We start from the raw sequence: 6,160 nt of genomic DNA, 5'->3' as shown, positions 1-6,160 counted from the left end.
TGGATAAGTGGCATCTGCACACAAAAGAAATGATGAGCTCACAATCTGGGGTATTTTCCCCAAAATGGCACCACCAGCTCACATCTGCCCTTAAACCCAGGTTTCCACCTGAGTTTTGGCTGGGATAAAGGGGTTCCACCCAACTAGTGGACACTGCAAGGGAAAAGGGATCTCTCTGCCAAGGCTTAGTGGTATGCAGTCAACTGGGAGTCACTCAAAGCGAGGAAAGGGCCGTTTATTGCGTGCAGTCTCTGAATTTGCCACGTTTGACAAGCACAGAGCCAACGCAGCGCATTCCCATTCAGTAAATTTTACGTGAGAAGGCTGAAACCAAGGCAAGGAGACACTTGTTAGAATGGGTCAGCTGGAGATGGAGACGCTGCCTCCTCTTCCCAGCGTCCCCAAGCAGTTCCCGACTGAATCAATCACCCGAGCATCTCCTCCTTTCCTCCTCCAGGTAGCCCTTGGCATGGGTTTACCGGGGCAGGGTCCACCAGCACTAGTTCCCGCTACCCGTGACACAGGCAAGCAACTGGGAACCCTCTCCCACCCTCTCCCTGCTTTTAGACGGAGGCACCGACCTTGTGTCAGCCTTTATGGGATTCTCTCTCATGGGAAAGCGCCAACAACATTTTTCAAGTCAGGTTGACACCTGGATGACTGTCCAGGGACCAAGGAACCAAGGGGCTCTGACCACCCTACCCATTTTATTAAACCGGTAAGGTAATTGCTGTGCGTGCACACTCAAGGAACAGAGAAAAACCGCAAAGGGTAACCTTTGTGGTGGCCTGTATTTTTCCTTTTCGTGCTTCTACAGCCGTCAGTACGAGGATATTTAGGCAGTTAGCAATGCACGGCGCGCAGGTGACTGGTAGAGCACGCAGTGGCTGCACACCAGCCCCCTGACTGCAGCCCAGCAGGCTGGCCAAGCTCCAGGGCCATGATCAGCCCCAAGAAGGGGACTTCTCTGCAGCTAATGAGTCCATCTGCTTTCGAGAGCATCCAGCTGCTCTGACCTTGTGCACTTAAGCGCAATCTCCTTTCCTTAGCCCCGGCCCCAGTTCAGATCATTAGCTGATGAGCAACCGCCACCGCGGACGACTAATGGCTCGTTCGCTGCTCAACGGCCGAAAGCGATCAGCAAGGGGGCAAAGAGCTTAACGCAGGCCGCTGTCAACATGCCCACGTGGGTGAGCGCTGTCGTCTTTATTTTGGGCAAAATTCCCAGGGAAGGCTGCAAAAATCCTGCAATGCCCTGGCTTCATGCCGGAGCTCAGCAGCTCTGCTAAGGTCGATGCACGGCCTCCTCCCGGCATCAGGGCAGGGGCTGGCACCGCGTTTCCCTTGAGCGATGCCGGGCTTCAGCTTTAACTTCTACTTAAAGTTGTTTCCTTCTCTCTACGGGCAGAGTCCTGCATTGCGGTTTCTCCCCATGGCAAGGGGAACTCAGGGACACAACCGCTTCCAACGGATCTAAAAAAATCCCTGTTTGAGGCTCAGGAGAATCCTCATGGGATGAGGCTATAAATGGGAGTTTCTGGGCTAAGCAAAGGCTGCACCTGAATTACAGTTTCATTAACCCATTGCCATGAAAAGGGGCCTGAAAAACGGTGCCCGTGAACAACCCACACTCGCGGTCCACGCTTTGAGCCAGCAAACAGGGAGCCGGAGAGGATGCCTTGGTGCCCTTGTAGCGTTTTCCAAACCAGGATGGGCATTGCTGAGGGCAGACCAGGCTTCGTTCTCCCATTCCCAAAACATATGCGGGATGGAAAGCTATAAAGCAAACAGGCTTGCCTGTGGCTTTCCCCTCAGCCACAAGGTCCCTTTTAGCTTCTTGGGGTGGTTTCTAGATGAATCAAACACACCCTCCTGGATATGACGTTAAGGTGTCTAATTACCCTCCTTGAATACATCACTAACATGCCACATCAGCTCACTTGCGGGTCTGTTCCTCTCACCATGTGTCTCCAGAAGGGGAGCTTCTGCCTCTCTTCAGCACACTGACCTCTCCATCCCCTGGCCGGGGTGAGCCGCAGAGCTGGGAAGGACGGTTCCCAAGCAGCCCGGTGATGGGGCATGCTTGTCCTGCTCTTGAGGTCAACCCCGCATGAAGAAACAGCCCTTCTCCAGGGTGTCTACACTGGGGACAGTCCTACCCCCAACAGAACAAGCACTCACATACTCCCAGTGGACCATCCTCCAAAGAGCCCAGCCATGCTTTAGCCCTGACCAGCCAGCAGTCAGAATTTAGCTCACCTGAAGCACAGTGTAGCCCTGATCTGACAGCCAGGGACAGCCTGATAAATCTGCACCGGTCCCTGGCATGCCAGGTAGGATTCAGCTCCAGATTAAGGCATCTCAGTTGGGGTGTCCACATTCAAATCCTGGATTTAGTCGCCTAAATGCGGGTTCCCATCGCCACGCTGGACTCCCTAAGCTATCCAAGACCTGTGCTTGGCTTTGCCAGATATGACCCTGGACCTGCATCCCTCTTGATTGACAGCTGGAGGCTAAATAATATGTTTTAAGGGTAAAATGAGACACTTATGTCTGGCAGCTGAATCATGACCTCCGTGGGTGCTGGCCTTCCCAGACCTTATTGCAGTCCATAGGGATGCAGACACACAATCTGGGGTGTCTGCAAGAGCTATTCAGTTACTCAAACATCTGTATCTACTTTGGGGTGTGAAACACCCTCCAGACTTCACTGACTGCACTGACCAAGCAGTGGTCAGTGGTCACCAGCTATAACAGAAGATTAGTTCATATTTTTATTTTCCACTGCAGCCCATCTCCAACTCCTGGTCCAAGTTTCAACAGCCCCAAAATAAAACCCATTTGCATTAGAAGAGGATGCCCTCCAGCTCTGCACTCAGGCCCCTGCTGTGATGAGTGGCACAATCCTGGCACATAAACACTTCCAGGACCGTTACAGTGTTTGTGTGCCTCCTGCATAATATGAAGAGAATAAATTTGACAAAGAAAGGAGAAGGAACAACTGATACGCAAACCCGTGTCATGAATCATTCACCAAATGGAATTTGCTCTCTAGTTTTCAAATAATCTCGGAGGTTGCTTCCAAAGTGCCGTTTGCAAGCGCCCTGTTAATCTGGAAAGCAGATGCCGCTACAGGCTGTATTACAGCATCTTCAATAAACCCCCATCAAATATTACTTTAAAATGCCCAGGACTTTTGCAATCAGATTTTTTCATCTTCTTGGCATATCTGAAAACCAAACATCATAAAACACCTTTGCTGTGATTCAGCTTTAATGAACGAGCCTCAGCCTGGGGAAGAGCTCATCTCACATCTCCCCTCACGCCCGGGTGACCCCAGGCTCCTCCCAGAGGACTCTGCCCATTTCCTTCATATGCTCAAGAGTCTTTGACCTCACCAGACACATTAGTGAATTAGGAAGGTGCCAGAACCGTCTTCCAGCAGGCTTAATAACTGCAAGCAAAATATGGAGCTGCAGGCAAACGCTGCCATGTTGTCAGAGAGAAATGGGGGTGAACCCTGGCTTCAGTGAAGACAAGGAGAAACCTCTGAAGTGCTGCCTTCCCGTGCCAGCCTGAGCATCTGAGGAGTCCCGATAGCGATGAAATTACAGACTGGCCCCTTCGCCACCTGCAAAACTAAAGCTATAGCTTCCTTTAGCAATGCTCACCGGTCAGGTGGGCAGACTGCGGTGGCCCCATCCCTTCTGGAGGTGCACGGAGGTAGGTAAGAAGACATCTGCCCATGGTGCGTCAGGACCTGCAGTGCAACCACAGAGCCCGGCCATGGTGGAACACCAGAGCACACGACATCGGGTGTGCAAAACCCATGCCACGCTGCCTTTTGCGGATAATTCTCCTTCCAGCTCTTCAGTTTTATGTCGAGATACTGAAATGCGTGGCGGGAAGGAAAAATGCAGAAGAATGCTAGTTAGCTAGACTGTGCTAGTTACCTACAGTCCATCAGCAAAAGAGAGAAGCTACAGCAAGATCCAGCTGATCTCAGCTAGATATCTACCTTAGGAGAAGAGAAACCACACCACTGAAATTCTGCTTACTGCTCTCCATCGATGGTGAAGGCAGCCCGGGCAAGTAGGGAAGAGGTGGCTACCATCCAGCTATCTAAACGCAGACAGTTGAATCCCACCTCGCCAGAAAATATTCTGCTCAGCTAAAAACCTCGTTTCTGTCAACTAACAGAGCGACTTCAGAGCCTGAGCCTTGCTGAAAGTCTGTGTTGCCTCGAATAGGGGGGACATCCTGGAGAAGCCCACTGGAGTCAAGGGAACCAAGTCACCCATGTCCCTGCAGAAAATCCCACCTGGCAAACGTATTTTGAAAAGGCACACCTACCATGCACTGCCACATGCCGACGTTTCATTGCCTAGGAGAGCGTTTGTGATGATTATTGCCGTTTTTAACGGCAACTCATATTCGTGTGTGGATAAAGGGTGCTTTGGCTTGTAGGATCCTGATGGTGCCGGCGTGGGTAGGAGGTGGCAGCACCCACGGTAGATACCAGGGCACCACACGGGCAGAGCGGTGGCACAGGGTTCTCCTTGCTGGACCAGGGCTTGCCAGGGACTGTGCCTTCCGGCCAAAAATGCCATGAGACAGCTCATCCCTCCCAACCCGGGGAGAAGTGAGCGCACAGATCGTGCTCAGGAGGAGGAGTGGCCTGGCTGCGTCTTTGGGCTGACATTCTCTCTCATCTCCAGCCCTCAACTTTCCCCTTCCAGTGTGAAAATGGAAAGAATGATGTCGGCTGTGGTTGGAAAGGGCTTTGAAATCTGCAGATGAAAAGTGGTAGATAAGATGGTGCTGCGTTATTCTAGTAACGGAGGGAGAGGCAAAGCAAGTAAAGAGGGAAAAACCCCATGTAATAAATAATAGTCTATAAATTACATAAATCGAATGCATTAAAAAACCAATCCTCTGAGAAGCAGCTGCTTCATTCTTTACTGTTGATAGCATCAATATAAGAGGGGAAATTACCACCTTGTGTTCTGCAGCACATCACACTTTCCTTTACAAACTCTAATGTCCCCTGATTGCAAAGTCATACCATAAAACACAGAATCTCATAAACTTTACAACCCCAATCACACTCACTCACTGCTTTTGCCCAGATCAAACGCATAGGCACCTGCTTCGCGCTCCGACGTGGATATATGACAACACGCTGCAGACAGCAGATGGGAGAGCAGACCAGGGCATCACAGCGGAGATCTGCCCGTCCTGGCCAGCCCGGTGGAAGAGAAAAGAAGTCAGGTTGGAAAACAAGCTGGCAGACAGCTCTGTTGAAAGTACCCTCAAGTACCCTCAGATCTCCAGGAGACAGCTCATCCCAGCAGGATGAAGGGTAGCCAGAACCATGATTTACGCTGAGGGTGGTGAGGCACCAGCACAGGTTGCCCAGAGAGGTGGTGGATGCCCCATCCCTGGAAACATTCCAGGTCAGGTTGGACGGGGCTCTGAGCGACCTGATCTAGTGGAAGATGTCCCTGCTCATTGCCGGGGGGTTGGACTAGATGGCCTTTAAAGGTCCCTTCCCACCCAAACCATTCTGTGATTCTATGATTCTATAGGCAAATACGATGTGACCTTGAGCACAGTCAGGGAAGCTGTAGTTCTGGTGCCCTCGAGGTGGGACCAGCATCCAGCGATGTTGAGCCAACCTCCCTCCTTGCACTGGGACATGTTTAAAATTCAGCTGGTTTTTGAGCCCTTTTGCAGGCTCTGATGCAAAATGCTAAGTCATGTCCCTGAGCCTGGGTTTCCTCCAGAAATTTAAGCCTGTACAGATCCTGCAGTGAAGACGGCGTGAGTTTTTAATGAGGGGAAGGAGCATGCAGCTACACCCGTGCTGGGAGTTGATCGTTCGCTCTTGCAGGCATGGGTTCCACTCATAGGTTGACGAGGGAAAATTAGGCTCCTAGTGTTGCTTCCTACATAAAACTAACTCCTTTCCCTTCCGATTGAAGTGTTGTCACTGTGACAGAAAGCCCATCTCTCTGAAGGGGTACAGAGCATTTTGGTTGAAGCAATTGAAAAAGCTGCATATTTCAAGATGCTCTTCCCCAGCAGCTTTAAAACACCGCTCTCTGAATGCCTGCGGTATGCACTCACCCCATAAGCTCTGGCTCAAAATTGCAGTATA

Source organism: Pygoscelis adeliae, unplaced genomic scaffold (assembly GCF_000699105.1).
Source record: "Pygoscelis adeliae isolate BGI_AS28 unplaced genomic scaffold, ASM69910v1 Scaffold182, whole genome shotgun sequence".
Classification (NCBI taxonomy): Eukaryota; Metazoa; Chordata; class Aves; order Sphenisciformes; family Spheniscidae; genus Pygoscelis; species Pygoscelis adeliae.
This window is presented reverse-complemented; position numbering follows the sequence as displayed.